This window comes from Rhinichthys klamathensis, unplaced genomic scaffold (assembly GCF_029890125.1).
Source record: "Rhinichthys klamathensis goyatoka isolate OS25496 unplaced genomic scaffold, OSU_Roscu_1.1 h1tg000225l_1, whole genome shotgun sequence".
Classification (NCBI taxonomy): Eukaryota; Metazoa; Chordata; class Actinopteri; order Cypriniformes; family Leuciscidae; genus Rhinichthys; species Rhinichthys klamathensis.
This window is the reverse complement of record NW_026606749.1, coordinates 2,212,789-2,234,195: the sequence shown is the minus strand read 5'-3', so window position 1 is coordinate 2,234,195 and position 21,407 is coordinate 2,212,789. Positions and strand designations below refer to the sequence as shown.

At 38.1% G+C, this 21,407-nt stretch overlaps 1 pseudogene; it reads right to left on the bottom strand.

Moving 5' to 3' along the window:
- Window positions 1–151: 151 nt before the first annotated feature.
- On the bottom strand, window positions 152–20,737 carry LOC130099260 (serine/threonine-protein kinase pim-1-like; annotated as a pseudogene).
- Between the last annotated feature and the right edge of the window lie 670 nt (window positions 20,738–21,407).

The window sequence follows — 21,407 nt, the reverse complement described above, 5'->3', positions numbered from 1 at the left end:
ACCGATGCCAGAAGAAACGAACAAACAAAATATTTGAGGTATACATTTTAGCGGTAACGACGCGAAAATTTCAGGGCTTCTGGGAAGAGCCCTTTGTAAAGATCCCCAAATCTGAAAGACAATGCAGAAGATCCGTCCCACCCCCTCTTCTTTATTCCACTCTCTCTTCACTGACCCCCCACTGGAAGATCACCCACGACCTCACCTTCAGCCATGTCTCCAGGATGTCTTCAACCTCTTCTTGGTTCACACCACGAAAAAAGATCATAAAACAGTGGTCAGTGTTAATTCCTGAGTGAATCATAAAGGACACGGGTCACTGTAGCATCTCCTCTATTGGGCTAGCCTCCCTCAGTTTTAGATCAAGTCTACGTGATGCTCAACTTGAGCTGATGAATTGCACATTTCTGCAGCGGTAGGGTCCAAATTCGCCAATGAGCCAATCACAGATTGAGAACAAGTAAGCTTGGGGAATAGGAAGTGGCCTCCCCTCTTAAACCTATGAAATGACCCTCAGCATGCTGACACACACCACATAGTGGATATACATTGGGACAGCAATAAAAGCCTGACCACTTTCTTCATAAAAAAGTATTGATTTGTTGCATAAGGCATTTGTTAATCGATCTCACATCCATCTTAAAAAATTATGTGTTCTTCGAAAACATTATATTTTTAATATTGTGTTAGCCTATTTTAATATTTAACAGGCCAATGTGTTATTTATGAGAATTATCTCTACAAAACTACATAGGTACATGCGGTTTTTCTCTCCTAGTTATTAATGTGCGTGCGTGCGTGCGTGTGCGTGTGGGGGGAGGGGGGGGGGGGGGGCTATTTCATTTTTAAATGAAATAGCATGAAAATTAACATGAGACATTTGTGCGTCTTATTCTAAGACTGTATTTTTCCCTAAATAGGCCTACATTTAACGTGTATTTCGGAATGTTTCATTACATAAAAAAAAATTAAAATAATAATCAATGCACACAATGCATAGGCCTACTTGCAGGGTTCTGCCTGTGCAACTTTTCACTTTTTTGTATTAAAATGGATGAAAATATTAAATAAACTCATCAATTAAAGTCTCTGTAGCTAATGATGTTGACAGACTAAGTTGAAAGATGACAGAAGTTCTGGTTTGAGCTTCATGAAGCGCACATGTTCGCAGTGTCTTATTGTTCTCACACCTCAAGCAGAGATCACAAAAGAGAACAATGAGACACTGAGCCGTGTAAATGCTATTTAATTGATCTCTGACGCCAGCGCGTAATGAATGTGAATTGCGTCAAGTGTTTCACACAACATTCACACACACACACACACACACACACACGAACACACCAATTTACAATTACACGCATCTGCATAATTCCTTCAAGCATGGAGGGAAATATATTTAATATCAGTAAAAGATTTATTTTTTATCATCACAGCATGACAAAATGCCTTGCCTAAATTGCAAATGTATGCTCCATATTTCATCCTGGACTGGAGATATCCATTTTATGCGTATTGCATTCGTTATTATTATACACATTATGCCTGTTTCATTTATTTGTCATTTATTTTAGAATGCTCAATGACGATCATAAATTCCTCACCTGTGTGATTCAGATGCAGTTTCGCCGGGGGCATCTTGATAGAGATACAAATCTTTAAGTTTCTCTCTGTTGTTTAATCTACAAATGTGGATTGGACTCCAGCCTTGCGAAAACCTAAAAGCCTTCCAACTATCCCCCTCCTCCTCCTCGAAGGCATTTTATAGGCTATAGGCCGAGCGTGTGTGAATGAATGAGGAGCAGTGAGTCAGTCAGGGCTCCTGCTGTGGCTCTGCTCTGATGACTGTATTTGGATTGTCATGCGTCCCGTCACCCACAAACACAATTAAAGCCGCATCAACTTTCCAATTAAATATTCATGCAAGATTCTTGGATGGCGTTCATCAGCTTCCCAGACGTACTCTCAACAAGAGCACAGGTTGCTGACTCATGTCGACGGAAACAGTGCAGCACCTGTTAGATGCGTTAGTCACGAAGCTTTACATAATGAAACATTCCGAACAGAACCAGTAGCCTACTAGAATCTCTTCATAATTGGCATATGACTCGGTGGATCACATGACGCACTCATTAATTGTCACTCAAACGTGCAGCTGGATCTCTGGCTCTGCACGGATTGCTAATGCTCAATACTGCGTGCGCATTAATAAAAGCAACGAAATATGGATGAAAAAACAAAAAAGAATGCAGCATGTAAGGATATAAAACAGTCGCATGACCTTTTTTAAGTCACAAAATACCTTTTTGCTTAATCAATTTGTGTGTATATGCCTAAACGTTAAGGAAAAATACTGAAAACCACGAGGAAACAGAAGAGACAAACAGACAAACATTGTTCGCACCGGAAATCAAAGCACATTGCATTGTGTGTGTAATTCTATTGTGTTGGCAAATGTAGTAAGTCCTTACATAAAAAATAATTCATATAGGCTATTGTGTATAAATAGCAAATTGTCTGATTGGGGTGATCGTTACACCTCAATGCATTGAGTTAAACATGACCTTCCAGTGCTTTCCATGATGTATGAACTAGAACACCCACAATGTTCATATAAGATGTTTTAAAAAAAAATTGGATTCAAAATGCATAGCCATATATTTTTGATGTCTGATGTCTCCAGATATGATATCTGGACACTGAATGAAACAAGAATAAACTTAGTAAGGTCATGTGATTACATAATGTCACGCCTTATTAAAATATACGGTAATACAAATACAGTGATGGCCTATGACATATATGTCAGGATATTGTATATGGCAGAGACTCTCTTCTCATCAACTCTAAATTATAAATGATCTAAGTATATTTAAATGTATTAAATACAAGGCATACAAATACCCATACTATCTTCCTACTATTTCTTTGTTTTCTGCTACTGTAAGTAGTTAAAGTAATCATGCTATATGAATATTGTTGCATTTTGCTAAATGTAACATAACAACATCATGATAAAGCAGCTGCATTCATGCTTCCCATAATGAAGACTAAAAGATTACTATGGAGATCTCCTTAGTAACCAATGTCCTTGACTCAATCTCTGAACCAGAGGGGTATCCTGGAGGTGACCCATGTCAAGCAGAGCGGACTGAGGACAATGGATCTGGCACGTGCTTGGAACACCCCTCTTTATCTCTCCTTAACACACAATGAAGGATGGATTCAGAACATTACATTTCTAGATGTTTATTTACATTACATGTTTTATTTAAAGATCTGCAATGTGTTTGCCAAATTAGAAATGAATAATGATTATAATGACCTCTATAATTACCTTTTTGGAACATTTGAGAAATTTAATAAGACTACAAGCATTTTTTTTTTTTAAACCGATTCATTTGTCTAATGTTGCCACATTTGCAATTATATGCATGGAAAGCTTGGGCCACACTATTGAGAATCAGGGTCATATCCCAATGGGAAAGATGTCAGTTAAGTTCTTTCTCAAAGACCTTAGGGAATCGGTGGACAATCAATACCTGGGAAGCAAGTGTGAAACCGTGGAACGGCCATTCACATCTAGGATCTGATTTCAGTGATCTTCTCAGGCTGTGAGTCATGACAATGAAGAATGAGACTCGTCCTCTGACTCACCATCAGAAACTAGACAACTGAAGCAATACAGTTCAAGGTTTTTTTTTTTTTTTGGTCTTTCCTGTATCATTCTCACCTATTTCTCATTCCTGTATCTGTCATTTTCACCTCTTTCTTTTTCATTAGCTTAAGGCTGAGTGAAAACATTTTGTTAGTGTGAGCAGACTAAATATTGGCAACTGGTGATACCCGTTCAGCACCATGGACAGCTCTACACTACGTCTCTCTGAAACGTTCTGTAAGTTTAGAAATGTCTTGTGTATTACAGCTATTTAAAATCTCTTAAACACCAACCACCAAACTATACACGACTGGGATTGTAGACGTAATATTCCTCTAACATGAGAGTAAAAAATTTTTCCTTGTGTTAAATCGAGGACTTAACATGAGGATTCAATCAAGGATTGTGCTGTACTACTTTTCTCTTAAGTCACTTTTGATAAAAGTTTCTGCTAAGTGAACCAATGAAAATGTTAATGCTTGAAGATTAGACATGCTGGTTCTACTGTTTGAGAACATTGTGAAAAATCTGCAAGGATAAAATGCCAGGTTGGGTTACAAATGGTTAAATGTAATCTTTCAAAAGTGAAATCATAGTGAAATTAATTGTTTCCCCTTTCTTTGAAGATCAATATGGGAAAATACTATTGGAATATGGATGAAGCATGCCAGAGTCAGAAGCGTTGGTCTTAGATGAGCAGAGAATTAAGATAATTCACAACTGTATTAATCAGGATAAAGATCAGCATTTCCTGGGGGAGTTAAGGTTACTGGTACATCAAGAGTTAAATTCCAACACATATTTACAAACATATCAGAGAAACTGTCGATGAGATTTATTTTAGCCTTTTAACATTGACATTCTACGTCTGTTGGGTTGTGTTGTGAGTTTTTGTTCCAGTTCAATTCACAGGTAACTGACTTGACTGCCCTCTGGTGGATGTAATTTAAAGATGATCAGCAAACGCTAAAGACCAGAGTAACTTTAAGGGAGCTTCTCAAAACTCAAATGGATGTTTCCTCGTTTTCTCGCTCCTTCACCCTCCGGCCTGTCACGTGACCCAGAAACAGATTAAAGTTAGCCATCTTGAAGGACATCTCAGTTCTCTAAGGCTGCGTTTAAGTCAAATGTTCTATATGCCCTTTTACTTCCCTCACTTAGCCTACTTCCCTCCATCTCGTACACTCGGATGTAGCTACGTCGCTTGCGTTGCACAAGTGCCCAATACTGGCAGAACGTAGTTTAAATCGAACGCTATAGCCTATAATTGCATGGCGAGCAGGCGAAGAACGCCTCATTTTTTAATGAGAACAAAACATATTGTACACAAGGGAGTCCATAACCAAACATGTCATTCATAAATAAATGAGAGGCATGTATTTCACAGAAAAAAATTGTAGGCTATTAAACAGCTGTATAGTTTTATTTGCTTTTAACTTTTGGATATTTTTTCCAAATAGTCCTATAATTTAACATCGATTAGCATGAATTTTGTTAAAGGTGAGGTTTATGTAAATTATAGGGTTGGTGATGTCACTAACCCAGGAGGAATGTCGTGTAGTCCCTACCAGCCATGTTGTAGTCCTTAAACAGCAATTTCTTTAAAAACAAAAATCTCCCTTTGCTTTGAACTTTGAGTGTTGCAACTTTGCAGATGTTGTTTATGCTCAAACAGCAACATTACACACTAATTAAAGTTAGTGAAATCATAATCAACCACCACTTTAAGATTGGCACAAACGAAAGAAAGACAGAGCAACCGTTTTTGTTTGGAGTTTATTTTTGTTTCTTTAGATTGTGCAATAATTTTAAGTAAATGATTGAAACCTGAATGAAGACCTGAATCAATTCTTTGCCTGAAAGAATAATGAAGGATTTTTGGTAGGCCTACACCTCAGCAAACATTATAGGATGTTATCATGTTATAAAAGGATTAAAGTTGCCGATCAGTTGCTGTGTTAAGAGGAGAATTCCACATAAAGAGCTTCATATTGCAAGTCTTTTCACAATTGGAGTTTGTGAATATTTAGAAGACAGTATTTGTAGCAGCTCAAGAGAACTGCAATGGCTTGCGCGAAGTAGAGCGGCGGATGATTCTGTAGTTGTGAACGTACCCGGTAAAGGCCACAAGATGGCGCCAAAGCCTACAGCAAAGGCTGCTGAAGAGAAAATGTATCGACTAAGAAATGAAAGTCAAGGGAAATTGGCACAGTTAACAGCAAAATTAATGAGATTGACAGAATAATGCAAGATGAAAAAGATGCGAAGACCATTGAATAAGAACTAAATGTCATTTGCCAGATCTTGTCAGTTTGAAGAAGAGTCAAATGCTGAAATGTTACTCGTGTTGTCTGATGAATATGAAAGAGAAGATCAGATTAAATGGTTTCAACCCAAGATTGAACGTTTCCAGTAGTTTATATTTGAATTTTTTTTTTTTTTTGCGAAAAATGGATTTCAACCACAAGTAAAGGAAATTAGTCTGATGAGCGTGAGCTTCAGGATGAAGATGACGATGAAGATGAAGAAGAGATAGTGTGTCAGAAGTGATGGATAAATGAAAAAATGGATCTGTAACAAGTAGTTCTGTGGCACAAGTTTGAGCTGGATACTGAAATTGCTGCATCCAATGCTGACCTCAAAGTGTTAAAAGAGCATGAAGAAGGTCAAGTTGGCATGAATGATTACTACAGGTCACAGACTGGATCACAAACTGGTGATTCATTTAAAAGTAGAAAGGAACATCAAATCAAGCCAGTATCTACCCCTTGTAGAAAGTCTGAGCTTACGTCAAGCACCCAGGACCAAAGCTCTATCCAGAGATCATCTCAAATTACAGATCATGGTAATTCTTAACAGTCAGTTGATGATGGTATGTTTGATCTGTTCAAAGTGATGCAACGCTAAAACGAATTGTTGGTCAAACAGCAGAGCTTATCTCAAGGGCCTTCGAGCATGCGATTGAGAACAATACTAATAGCTCACAAGACAGGTTATACTATCTTTCTTGAACAGTTCACAAGTGAGGAACCACAAGCTCTTGTTCGCAGTTGTGAACATGAGTCCTGCTATGGATACAAAGAAGCAGGGCCGGATTAACCATTAGGGCAACTGGTCACTTGCCCAGGGGCACATGACATCTAAGGGGCCCTGCGCACCGTCAAATATTATGTTAGATCACGTTATAAACGCAGTCCTCACTTTCCTAATTATATGCATATTTTTGCAACCCATTCGATCAAAATATAATGTTAAATCGCGTCAAAAACAGCGTCTGTATTCCTGCGCAGTGAGCGAGAGCGAGCTATCATGTCGACTCGCGTCGCGTGACTTGACGCTCTGAAATTTGAGGTGATGGAGAAGCAGTTGCCTACGGTTGCCTAACATAAAGGTCTCGACTGTTTAGCGTTATATTTTGCCAAATAAGTCAAATTGAAACTGGGATATTGCTTCGTGCCGTTATAAAACAGCAAAAGACTTTAAGTAGCCTATGGCATTCTGTTTGTGCTGCGTGATTTAAATAGAAGTGCGCACTTTGCTCACGCGATCAGCATGGTGATCTGGTGTTTTCTCCAAAATGAAAGCTCAAGGGTTTATTTCTGGCAATTAAAGAAATTAGGACAAAAGTATTGTACTTTTCCTATACTGTGTAATGTAATGCAAAATACTTTTAGGCTACATTTATAGGAGGTAGGCCTATATGATTTTACGTCATAGGAATAATTATATAAATCATTATTATAATAATTGTTTGGCATCCTAAAACACCAGTGATAATGTAATGCAGACTGAGACTCTATATCATAACTAAAAAGATGTTTGAGCCCTCTTTAATGTCCAGGTACAAGTCAATGCTTTTTCTTTGTTCAATGTGCACAGTTCATGGGTTAAAGCTGGTTGAAGCTCTTAATTGTGAGCTCTCAAAGTGCACCAGATTGATGCATTTAACCTTAAAATGTACAAAATTTTCTTGCGGGGGAGCATGCCCCCGAACCCCCCTAGAGGGATAGAGTTCCACCCAACATAGTTTTATAAAATCCTATGGGAAACACAGATCATTTATGAAGTAATATGTACAAAAAAGTTCCTTTTAAGTCAGTAATACAGTTAATGCCAAATTAAAATGTCCTTGGACAAACTACATTTGGCCTGCCTAAGGGGGGGCCTACAAGACATTGTGCCCAGGGCCCTCTGAATTCTTAATCCGGCCCTGCAAAGAAGAACTGAAGATAGCTACTGCTTACATTGAAAAAGCTCTGAAATGACCACAGATCAAAGCAAATGAAGACCTATACCTTATGCCTGATTAGATGTAGAAATATCATGGCTGATGTTGAATTCATGGATGAGATGAACAACCCAACAAACATGAGAATAGTCGTTTCAAAATGCTGGAACGCAGAGAAACACAGCCGTTGATATCCAGCAACGAAATGGAAGAACCACGTTTGAAGATTTGGTCAACTTTATTGACTTGAATGCTCAGGTTTTGAATGAACCGCTCTTTGGAGATATCCAGGATGTTAAAGTGGAGAAAAAAGGGAAGTCAAGTTCTCCAGCGGGGAGGAGCTTGAAGTAGAGTGGCTTCAAAGGTATTTTTCTTCGCCACAAACGTCTCACTGGCTGGCAAGGACAAAGCAGAATACTCACAACGAAAGAAATAGAATAAAGAGAAAGACTGCCATAAGATGAAGTGGAGTGCATGATGTGTGTACACCTGTTTGGTGCAATCTCTTCACCAAGTTGTTCTTGTTACGCACTTCAAAGAACAGCAGAAATGGAATAAACGACACTACTCTAGAAGACTCTTGAAGATTTTTTACGTTGATGATTGCCTTAAATCAGTGGCAACTGAAGAATAAGCAATTACTCTTGCGAGGGATACCAGAGCGCCTTGTAACCAAGGTGGGATCCAGATGACAAAATTGCCTAGTAATAGCAGAGCTGTAGTTTTGGCCATACCTGAAGAAGAACGAGCCAAGAGTTACTTCCCATAGAAAGAACATTGAGAATTTGCTGGTGTACAGAGAAAGACACATTTCATTTAAAGATCGAAGTGCAAAACAAACCACTAATCAGAAGAGGTATATCAGTTGCTGGCTCTGTTTATGATCCCCTTGGGTTCCTAGAACCGTTTTTGCTACCAGCAAAGCTCATTCTGAGGGACCTGTATAGAGAGAGAAAGTAGGATGGGATGAGGAAATTGTAGAGAAAAAGGCTGAAAGATGGCTGTCCTGGCTGGAAGATTTGCAGAAGCTTGCAAACTTCAGTGTAAGTAGATGTATCAAACATGCAGGGTTTGGGCATGTCAAGACTTTTCAATTGCTGCAGATAGTGAGAATGGATACGGGACAGTCACACACCTCTTGTTGACAAACGAGAACGGACAAAAGAGCTGCAAATTCATGATGGGAACGTCCAGAGTAGCGCCACTCAAGCAGGTTACAATTCCAAGAATGGAGTTGACATCAGCCACCATCGCAGTCAAAATGGATAGAATGCTGAGACAGGAGCTTCAAGTTGATCTTGAAGAGTCTAACTTTTGAACTGACAGTTCACTGCTGAAATACATTGAGAATGACTCCACGAGATTTGAGACATTTGTTGCAAACCAAAAATTAATAAGAGAGGCTTCTAAACCTTGTCAATGGTTTAGAATACATCTTCTCAATGTAAACTCTACAGAAAATCCTGCGAACCAAGTTTCAAGAGGTCTGAATGCAACTTGATCAGAAGCAAAAACTGGATCAAAGGACATATTTTCCTGCTGAAGCCACAATGTGAGTGGCCGGTTCGACCAGAGCATTCAGTGTCATTTTCAGATGACGACAGAGAGCTCAAAAAGTTTTCCACGCAAAAAAGAACACCTACCATGGAGGACATGGTGAAAGCTGATCTGGATCTAATTCGTTACAGCCAGAAACATATATTTCCAGAAGAAGAGGAAAAGAAAGATGCATGTCAGGAAAGACAGCTGCATATTCCAATTGGATCCTTACCTTGGGGATGCTGTGTTAAGAGTTGGAGGAACTCTTAACTCTTAAAAATTTAGATTTTTACCTGCCTGACTATTAGAGCCATTCATTTAGAAGTTGCACCTTCCCTGGACACAGATGCGTGTGTCAATACTAAATGCCGATTCATTAGAGGAAGAGGTCATGTTTCAGTAATCCGTTCAGATAATAGAACAAACTTCACTGGAGCTGGAAAGGAGTTGTTTGAAGCATTGTAGAGTTTGAATCAGTCAACAATTAAAGAATTGACTGAATTTAACACTTAATATTTAACAAGCGCATCTCACCATGGTGGAGCCTAGGAACGTCAGATTCACACTGTGAGAAAGGTTCTGAATTCTGTATTGAAACAATTGAGTCCAATTCAGTATTGGACAATGATGGCTTACATACTGTGTGAGGTGGAATCAATCAACAATGATAGACCCATTACCAAAACTTCTGATGACCTTAACGACCTAGAAGCCTTGACCCATAACCATCTGTTTTTAATGAGGAAACAACCAGCCTTACCTCCAGGTGTGTTCAAGAAAGATGATGTCTATGCAAGGCATAGATGGAAACAAATTCAATGGTGGATCTTTTCTGGCATTGGTGGACAGTGAAATACTTACCTCTCCACGTCAGCGATGGTCCAGGCTGAAAAGAAACTTTGAGATTGGAGACACAGTTTTGATTGTGGATTCCAATGCACCTCGGAATTCATGGATGGTAGGTCACATCATCAAGACAATGCCAGACTCTAAGGGAAATGTTCGCAACATGTGTTAAGACAAAAAGCAGCACACTGAATCGACCCATCTCCAAATATTGTCTTCTACAAGAAGCTGTCTGACAGTAAATTAAATGGAAGTTCAAGTTGTGACTCCAAAGCTGAATGAAGGCGGCGCATCATTTGGAAAAATGCTGCGCATCAAAAAGCTAGCCGATGCCCATCTTCATGCAAATGAATTCCGTTGAACACGACGCCACTATCCAATAGAAGTAGAGCATATATGGAGACGGGGGGGAAGTTTCTCGCAGGTCCTCTGTTCTAGACTGGCCGCTGGCTCAAAACCACGCCCATAGCGGTAAACTTGAGGAACGCCCATCAAAGTACAAATGTGGTGAGGCGTCGCGACACCACGCGACTGTCTTGTCGCAAAAGTGGATCTCTACCGAAAGTGTTCAAGCGTATAACTAGACGCGGTAGGCGCGAATTTGACGCGCTATTCGCGTCTGGTGTGAACGCGCAGTAACTAATGTTTTCATTTGTCACACTTCTGACTTGGCTAGATCAGAAATGTAAAGGTCTAAGATCCCAAGCAAATGGAACACTAATCACCATTACTGTGATTTCAAAACAATTACAGTATAGTAAACAATTACATTTCTTACAGTGGCATGGTTAAAGACATCTTTAAAATGGGAATTCACGGTAAAACAAGATCAGTAGATTACTGTGATGTTAGCATCATTCTGCTGTTGATTTACAGTCATTTGTAAGAAAATGACCCAGCATGCATTGACTTCACAGTACATTTTTTTGACTACAGTAATTTATTGTAAAAGAATACTCTTTAATCCTGTAAAACCCTGACAATTATTTACAGTGTGGTGTAGACCTTTTTTGTGGGTGACAGCATCACCAGATAATTTGTAAACAGGAGGCATTTGACTTTAGAGTTTCTAGAGTGCTGCAGACAGTTCCAGAGCTCTCGCTAGTTCAGTGATATGTATACAGTATATTGAATAGCGAGGGACTCATGCTACATCCCTGTCTCACTTCATGATTCTGAGGGAGGATATTCTTGTTCAGTCAAAAACTGTGAGGAATTAGACTGCACTGCTTATTCAAACAACAATTCACACATAGTTTCAGAGACAAGTCTGATCTGCATTCAAAGGAGGGCCACATGATGTAACTCCCCTTTAAATGGGTCCTATTGTGCCCTTTTTACAGTGAACAGTCTTACAAAAGTGAGAGCTTATAAAAACTATATTAAATGCTATGTCAACACTAATGTTGGCTAGCAGGCGAGCAGAGCCAAACAGATTTGCCCTTTGTTTACATTGAGGCAACAACATTAAAATTAGAATTGGAACAGTTAATAGAAAACGCAACTAGAAATAATAAGACATACTTACAAGTTGTGACCCACAAACAACAGATGGTCCCAACAAAGTGGAAACTGATCTGTTTCAGGAGAAGCTTTTGTGCGTAGCCTGCATTGTACTCTCTTAGGTTCTGGAAGACAAACATTGGGGTTATAATGTTCAGGAACAGAGTTTAAAATACATTTTAACCACTCGAAGTTCGTCAGCCTTAGGAAGGTCAAACAAATGAGTTTTGTAAACGGGGTGGAAAAAACAGTGTCTCTTTGGCATAGTGACAACACTGTCTTCTCTAACACAGCTCAACCAGGCCTTGTCCTCTTTTAGCGTATTCCGTGAGCAGAGATTATTTAAATAAGGAATATTGTGACTTCAAAAGATCTGGAGTCATTTGTTGTAGTTCTTGGAAAGTGGATTCTGTTAAATAAAATATCTCACTTTGGAGTGGACTTTGAGCTTTGTAACCTTGCAGATCTTTCTTATGCTCAAGCAGCAACATTACAGATCCAAATCCAAATTTTTCCAGATCCAATTCCAATATCATATGTTTTCCCAATAAAACAATATTGTATTTATTTTCACAAACACTGTGTTTTGATTTGGCAGGTGTAATATATTTATGGAGGAATCACACCAGTGAAAAGAAACACTGGGGCCATGAGAGGATCATCTGAAGAAAGAAACTGCAAGAACCAGAGCAGCTTTAGCAGGAAACTCTGGGCCAGGGAGGATGAGATATGAGCTCTGGGACTATAGCTCTGGCTGAGGCTGCGACAGCGAACACTGGGGAGGCTTTGGCTGGAATTTCTTTGGCAGCCGTCATGAAAGAAACCTTTGTGGTGGACATGACGGGCATCAGTGTGATCCGTTCAGTCATGTCAGGAACCTTTGGAAAGCTGTGCAACTGGAGCTGCTGAGCTGTAGAACCATAGCAGGATCCTCCAGGTTGGGACAGGGACCTGTTGTATGACCTCTCTGACCCTCTTCTGGAGCAGCAGCATCAGGAACCTTTTGGGTGGCCTTCTCATGGATTTCTGGAGCTGCCCCTACAGTATCTCAAGCCCCAAGGCAACTGAGAATAGGTACACCAATGGCAGGAACCTCTGGAGTGCAAGGAACTTGTGGGGCAGGCTTGACAGTGAGGTGACTCCATTATTAAAAAATATTTAGATCTAAATCTAAACTATTTGCAATACATATCCCTAGGCGAGTAGTTCAGCAAGATGCTAAAACTACCACTTCCAGCCAAGGCGCCAGACGCAACAAGGCCTGCCAGCCCCGCAAGACGCTAAGGCTGGAGGGTTGGAGAGGCTAAATTAACTAACTAAAACTAAACTATTTACAATACAAATCCCTAGGCAAGGAGTTCAGAAAGACACTAAAACTACCACCTGAAGCCAAGGTATATCTTCAAAATTATTTTGGCTTGTCTTATACACCTAGAACCAGTCATGGAACAGCATCTTCTCCAAATGAAGCCTCGCTCTTCAGGCAACCCCTAATAAAACAGCAGCATTCTGTGCAGAAAGATGGGAGAGACGTCTGATGCCTTCAACTTCACACCTGCTCTCTAAGCTGTAAACTGTGAAAGATTCCTGCATAATCCAAAAGGCCATCTTATATAAAGCTATTCTATGATTAAGAATTGCAATTGTCCTTTTTTGTGGTTTTTATTTATTTTATTTAGTTAAATTTCATTTAACAGGGACAATGGATAGTCAATGACAGCCCCAGAATTAGCTACAGAGCTAAATTCCATCTGCGGTCCCTGGGCAGGAAAGGCTAAAACGCATAACATAACTAAAACATTCATCAGCAATAACATATAATAAACTTCTCACCTAACAAATGAAAAATACATTCCAAAAAATATAGTACAAAAATACTTTCAAAAATATAACCCTATAATGAATATTACATCTAAAATAAATAAGATTGAAAAAACTACCAAGATTATATAACCAGTTTATAAAACACAACATCAATGAGCACATGTTTGACTCATCTTTAACCATATTTTTAGATGTAACTTAAATTGTGAAAAAGTAGGACACCATATGATATTGGTTGGTGTATTATTTCAGTTATTAACTGCTCTTACAGAAAAAGCTGAACAATCAAAATAAGTAACTATAAAATGCACTTCACAATCACCTTTTGATGAAGCTCGTTTGTGTTCTCAGTGCACAAAGAGACACATTCTTTCAGGGGTGGTGGTGCAAGATTATTAACAATTTTGTATATTATTATACATTATATTCAACATTATATAGTAGTTTAATGTGGTACTGACACTAAAACTCTGTAAACTTGAATTTTTCATACACTATCCACAATACATATTGTCACTATCCACAATACAAATTGATGCATTTTTGTATTACGATATATTGTTACACCCCTATTAAATAACAATTGTGAAATATAACAAAATTGTCAAAAGTAAAAACAATTTGCTGTTTAATTTATGTCAATGGAGATATCTATTTGGTCTATGAAAAATCATAGAATACAAAAACACTCTCGCATCTTCTGCTGAAAGCTGACTTTTTAACATGCTTTTTATATGGGTGAGAGTCTAAAATAATTTGAAAGATGTTTAAAATCCTGCACAATTTGTAATTTTTCCCCATTACCTATATCTGGTTGTGGTTGGACGTTTTCCTTATTCCTTCCTTATAAAATGCATGCATGCGGTTTTCTGAACATTTAATGCTAAACAGCACTGAGTAAGCCAGTCAGAAATTTTGGACATTGCAAAAGATCATTTGTGTGCCACCTGTTCTTTCGTTTTGTCATGTACATAAATCACAGTATCATCTGCGTACATTTGAATTTGTACATCAGGACAGACTTCAGGGAGGTCATTCAGGTACAAACTAAAAAGTAGGGGCCCCAGGGTAGACCCCTGAGGAACTCCTGTGGAACAATCTCTTAGGGAAGATATGCATTTCAATCCGAGTGCACTGTTTCCTAGATATAAGATAAGACTAAATCCCTTTCATTGTATTGACTGAAAAACTAAAATATGATAATTTAGATAAGAGTATTTTATGATTTAATGCATTTTGTAGATCAAGGAGCACAGCACCTCTGTGTCTTGTCTAGTTTTGACCTTACTTGCTGAATAAAATAACATACAGCAGTTTCCGTCGAGTGCAATTTTCGGAACCCAAATTGCATAGGACAATAAATTTGTCACGTTTTGAGTTTCTTTGTTCATGTTTAGAGTTCAATGTTAAAGAGATAGTTCACCCCAAAATGAAAATTATGTCAGTAATTACTCACCCTCATGTTGTTCCAACCCCGTAAGACTTTTGTTCATCTTCGGAACACAAATTAAGATATTTTTGAATAAATCTGAGAGCTGGATCACTCCTCCATAGGCTTCTAAGGGATTGAATCTTGCCGGCCCAGAAAAGTTAAAGACATCATTAAAATAGTCCGAGTGACTACAGTGGCTCAATATTAAGTTTATCAAGCGACAAGAATACTTTTTGTGCGCAACAAACAAACAAAAATAATGACTTTATTCAACTATTCATGTCCTTCTCTGTGGGCCTCGAGATAGTTCACGTAGTGTAACAGCGCAGCGCTTCTGTGTTGTACGTCACATGTAGGCTCACTATTGGCCGACGCTGGTCATGTGTGTGATGCGTGTGACGTACAACCTAGAAGCGCTGCGCAGTTACACTACATGAGCTATCTCGAGGCCCACAGAGAAGGAAATGAATAGTTGATGTTAGGGGTAAACAGTTAAAGACCCAGAACCAGATATGATGAATGAAGACCCGGAGTCAGAATTATAATAAATTAAAGAAAACATTTACTGAAGATAGTTTGCAGTTTCATCACCAGAAGTCAGCTTCAAGACTCACACAGGAGTTCGTAGGCCCCCTTACAGTTACACAGATCACAGCAGTTATACCATTTCCAAGGTCTAAGCTACGTCATTGCTTACAGGTTGAATGATTTTCATTGGCTAAGAAATAGATAAACATAGTAATTTTCCACACATATACAGATAGACGGAAGCATATCTCCATCGATTATGCAGCTGACACTCGGACCCTGATGTTAGGCACGTCCTGACGTGCAGATTTGGGTTGCTGGGCGCCAGCATGTCCAGAACAACTCAGTCAATCTCCAATAATGCCAGTGGTTCCTTAACCCTTTGATGCACAACATGGGTCTAAATAGACCCGACTGAGTTTTAATTGTCTATATCTTTGCAAGAAATTAATTTCATCATTCAGTATTCCAGGTATTCCTCAATTAACTTGTTTTTGATCATCACAAATCCTTATTTTTATTTTTACTTTCTTACTTTTTGAATAAAAATAGTTTTTGTATCACAACCCTTCTAATGCGCAACATGGGTCTAAAAAGACCCGTATTCATTTCCTATGTTATTTCAGTGATGGCTGAGTGTTTTCTTTGCTGAATCTTTAAAATATATGTATTTTATCATTTGTTATTCCAGGTATTCATTAAATATCTTGTTTTTGATTTCCACAAATCATTATGTTTATGTTTCCTTTCTTACTTTATAAACAAACACAGTTTTTGTATTTCTACATCAATTTTACATACACGGGTCTAAAAAGACCCGTATTCATTTCCTATGTTATTTCAATCATGGCTGAGTGTTTCTTTGCTGAATCTTTAAAATATATGCATTTTATCATTTGTTATTCCAGATATTCATTAAATATTGATATTTATGTTTTCTTTCTTACTTTATATACAAACAGAGTTTTTGTATTTCTACATACATTTTACATACATGGGTCAAAAATGACCCATATAGAAACCTTTGATATTTGCACATATTTGCAAGTAGGAACATATTTACTGCATAAATACTATTACTATAGTATTATTACATAATACTATTCACCTGCCACACATTTCACAACTCAACACTGCTGCTTTTGTATATTTGATGCAAGTCTTATTTTATTTTAACCACAGAAAATATTTGATATTTTGTAAAAGATAATTGGACATAATATTTGAATATTAGGTTACTTGACCATGAAATCCTAGTGAGAAATTACTTGTGAGAAAGAGAAACATATCCAATACTATTAGCTAGCTAGCTGTCGACCTATTCTATTCTAGCTAGCTAATGTTAGCTACACTAAAAAAAGATGGGTTTTTAAAGGGGAACTCAGCAACTCTAGCTATTTCTTCGCTGATCTTCACTTTTGTTGTCGCATGTTTTCTCAACGAGCTCCCCCTACAGCTGTGGGACGTATATTTCACAACAATGTTGTAAAAAAAACTCACTTGCGGCCCCTCCTCCCCCTTTCTACCGCTGCTCATGTGCATTTGTTATTATCGGAGCCGGCCAACTTTATCGTGTGGAGCTATACCGAGGTGGGTAATACATCATACACAGTGAGGGCGGCGTGTGTGTTTATGTCGAATTGCCATAAAGCATTTAGCGTTTCTCACTCGTTCTCGCTTCTCACAAGACTTCCTGTTTCCAACTTACTGGGACGTTAGTCCCCATGTTGCAAGGTTGGTTTTCCGCCTAGGAACGTTGGGGGGAGCAGAGAAAGTCACCATTTTCACCAGAACAGGTTATTAAACCATCCAAATGATTTCTAAACGGTTTTATTAAGTTGAAATAGTTGCCAAATGCCCCTTTAAAGCTTATTTACATGTAATAGGCCTAAAAGTTCTATTAAGAACCGTATAGTCTTGAATAAGCCATTATGCTGAAATGGTTCGATGTGTTAAGAGTTTAGGGTCCTTTTTTCCCCGCCTTTTGATTTTAAAATCTGTAACTGTCAAAGCCACCTGAAATAACATAGGAAATGAATACGGTCATTTTAGACCCGTGTATGTAAAATTGATGTAGAAATACAAAAACTGTGTTTGTTTATAAAGTAAGAAAGAAAACATAAACATAATGATTTGTGGAAATCAAAAACAAAGATATTTAATGAATACCTGGAATAACAAATGATAAAATGCATATATTTTAAAGATTCAGCAAAGAAACACTCAGCCATGATTGAAATAACATAGGAAATGAATACGGGTCTTTTTAGACCCGTGTATGTAAAATTGATGTAGAAATACAAAAACTGTGTTTGTTTATAAAGTAAGAAAGGAAACATAAACATAATGATTTGTGGAAATCAAAAACAAGATATTTAATCAATACCTGGAATAACAAATGATAAAATACATATATTTTAAAGATTCAGCAAAGAAACATTCAGCCATCACTGAAATAACATAGGAAATGAATACGGGTCTTTTTAGACCCATGTTGCGCATTAGAAGGGGTATCCATAGCTTGCGCATCAAAGGGTTAACCTGTAACCAAAAAGACTAACACACACACCGACACACAGCTTTTCCAAGGTTGGATTTGGCCAGGCTCTAACTATAAACAGGAGAGTCCTCTCAAAACATCAAGATAATGCGTTCTTTCTCTCAAGGAGAGCTACACTTTAGTGTAAGTGTAGTGTAAGGCTTTAACAAAGAAATGGTCCCTTAAACTATTGGCTTCAATGACCTCTATATGTTTTAACACGTTGAAGACCTTTCTCAAACACAAAACAAGTCCCTATTTCATTTCTGGAAGCCGGGCTAAATGAGCAAGCACTGTTACTGCATTCAGATATCATATACAGACATTAAAGAATACTTGAAAAGAACATTTCAGTAATCACACTGGTAACTTCTATAACAAAGTAAAATCTAACAAGCCTAGCGAAGTCATTCAACCCATTTGATATTTAGAAGGAAAAATATTGAGTAATACCTTGATTATAATCAACATTAGTCGGTTCACCGGCCTTGAAAACTGGGGTTACTAGCCCGGTTTTCCAACAATTTGGTAATGTAGATTGTCTCATTGATAGATTTACGAAATAAGTGGGACTAAAATAAACTAATTTGTAATACATCAGCGTCCATCAAACTGATATCGCTGCTGTCTGGGACAAGGCTGATGATCATCACAAACAGCAGCACCCCAGCCGTTGCCTGCTTCCCGTGGTACTCGCCCTTCTCAAAATACTCTGGAGGGCAGTATATTGCTGTCCCTGAAGGAAAGAGTTTGTCTCATGTGTAAGTTTGCTTTACCACTGCATGTTTTCTTTAACTTACTGGTAAATGGCATTTATTTTAGTCACTGAAAACAATATTATTATTGGCTTTTCTTCTTCTGAGTATGTAGTTAGTGCATTGTTAATATATCACAGTATTCTTTTCGTTTAATATTTTTGTCAGCAGTTTTTTAATAAGTTTCTTTTTTTTCATCTTCATCATTGGTGAAATAAAATAATTTGTAAATGAACATTATATCTTCAGAAACTTAGTTGATGAGATTAACAATGCTGGTTATGACAAATACTCATCTGAAAGAGCTTTAGCGTGACATGTCTAATGTTGAAACACGTTTGAGAAATAAAACATACCAGTACCACACCCAAAATCAATCCATTTGACATCCAGGGTCTCCGTGTTAACTAGGAGGTTCAGCATCTTGATGTCCTGATGGATCACCCCCCGGGAACAGCACACAACAACGGCATCAATCGCCTACCACATGAAATGACGCGCCAACTCCTCACTGAAGAGGTTGCTATGATACTGCCAGAAGTGGTGAATGTCCACGCAGCGTGTGGGTTGCTCTAAGACCATTATGTACTGGTCTGGGATTGTCCTGCCACTTCAGCAACTCTATGATGTGGTGACAGCTGAGGCCTTGATTGGCCATGAGTATCAGGGCCACCTCAAGTGGATCTGGTCTATGGTCAGGCTAGAAGAAAGACAGGTTTTTTATGATGGTTAGATGAAGTCGTTTCTCAAATAAGGATTTAGGCCAGTCTCTTTCTCTATTGAAATATTTGTACTCCGTGATTTACATTAATCTTAGATGTTATAAATTGCAAACATTGACTTAGATGAGATGACACAGAGAGAACGGGCTACTTACAAGATTGATGTATAGCATGTTCTCCGTCTTCACTGCGAATTGCAGCCACCTGAAGGCCATCCTTATGGTGGGTCCCTTCAAAGACGGCACCGAATCCTCCTTTTTTTTATCCGATCTAAAGAGAGGAATACCAACCAATGCAACTATTAAATATTACAGATTCATATTAATTCTTCATTTACGTGTACTTTTGACTAGTTGAAAAAAAAAAAAAAAAAACATTCATCAAACTATTGTTCATAATCTACATTCAGCATTAATCACATGTTATGGAAGAAAGTCCTTTTTTTATTATGTGATGGTGTTGTGGGCTTTTTTATTGTGTGTAAATAATTAAGAAACTTACAAACGTCTCCTGGATGGTGCTGCATCAGTCAGTGTCCGGGTCCACCTCAACCTGATTTACCTGCTCAGCATGAGCTTTGGTAAATTTGGGGTGAGCACCACTTGGGGAAAAAAGAGGAAAACCTCCGAAACCCCCTATTTTTCTGCCTCTTATTCTTTGTTTTCTCTCCCACTCTCTCCTTTTTCTCCTGCCCGCCTCCCTCACTGATACCCACAGGTGTCTCGTCAGGACGAGGATGGATCTCCGCCTTGCAAGGTCATGGCCATGAAATTTAATGGCTCTTTTTTATTTAGTGGGGGTAGAGTCCTATTTCTGCTCTGCAGACATTATTTTGGGTTTTTCGATGTAGGCCTACCTATTTTTTTTACAGTCTATGAAGCCTACTCATATTTTTTCAGAATTCTGCCTGCAGAGTCTCTATTGGGCATTTTTTCCATTTAGTGAACCTTTGGTTTGTGAGCGGGCACATCCGTAGAGATACAGTAGGTTCTATAACCAATTCAATTATTTTTAGCCAGATTTTAATTAGGATGTCATTTTGATTTCTTAATAGCGTAATATGCTCTTAATGCTTGTCTCGGGTCATTCATAGCCTTGAAGTTCCCCGTGTTGCTGGTGTTAATACCGAGATATGTGTAGTTTTGAGTGAGTTCAAGGGACATGCTTAATCTGAAGTTATGATGTTGGTTTTGGAGACTGTGTTTCTGGGGGTTAACTGACAGATCTGACAGAAGGTGTGCTGGAGGTCTAATTTGGGCAGACTAAAATTTTGGCAGAAAGCTTTTCAGAATTTGGGCAGAAGGCCAGCCTGTTACTGGTGTTTTTGTTACTGGTGTTTTTATTACTAGTTTACCAATTATTATAATTCATGGAGTTATTAATAATTATAGGCTATCTATTACATCAACATTGCTGATCATAGCCTAGGTTAGAGTGGAATCCTATCCTATCCAATCAAAATTCATAATCTATTTAAATTCCTTAGAATAAACAATTATTTGTAGCATCTTTGTATACAATAACCAGAATTATTGTAGAGATCTTGTGCTATTGCACTATTAAATTATTCAGCTGTAGGCTATTATTCAATAAATGTATCTATATCTGAATATTTAATTTAGTATTGTACAGTGATATCAGATGCATTTTATATATTCAGAAAAGTTAGAGTTATAAGTGGTTTAAGTATAGCCTATTGTGCAATAGGCTAACCAATAAATGTTAAATCCTGTGCTAAACGTACACGTATGTATATGTTACAATTTAACAGTAAATGCACTGTTTTAAGGGGGATATCTTCCCCAAATTTTCCCCTATGCAAATTTGGAAGGT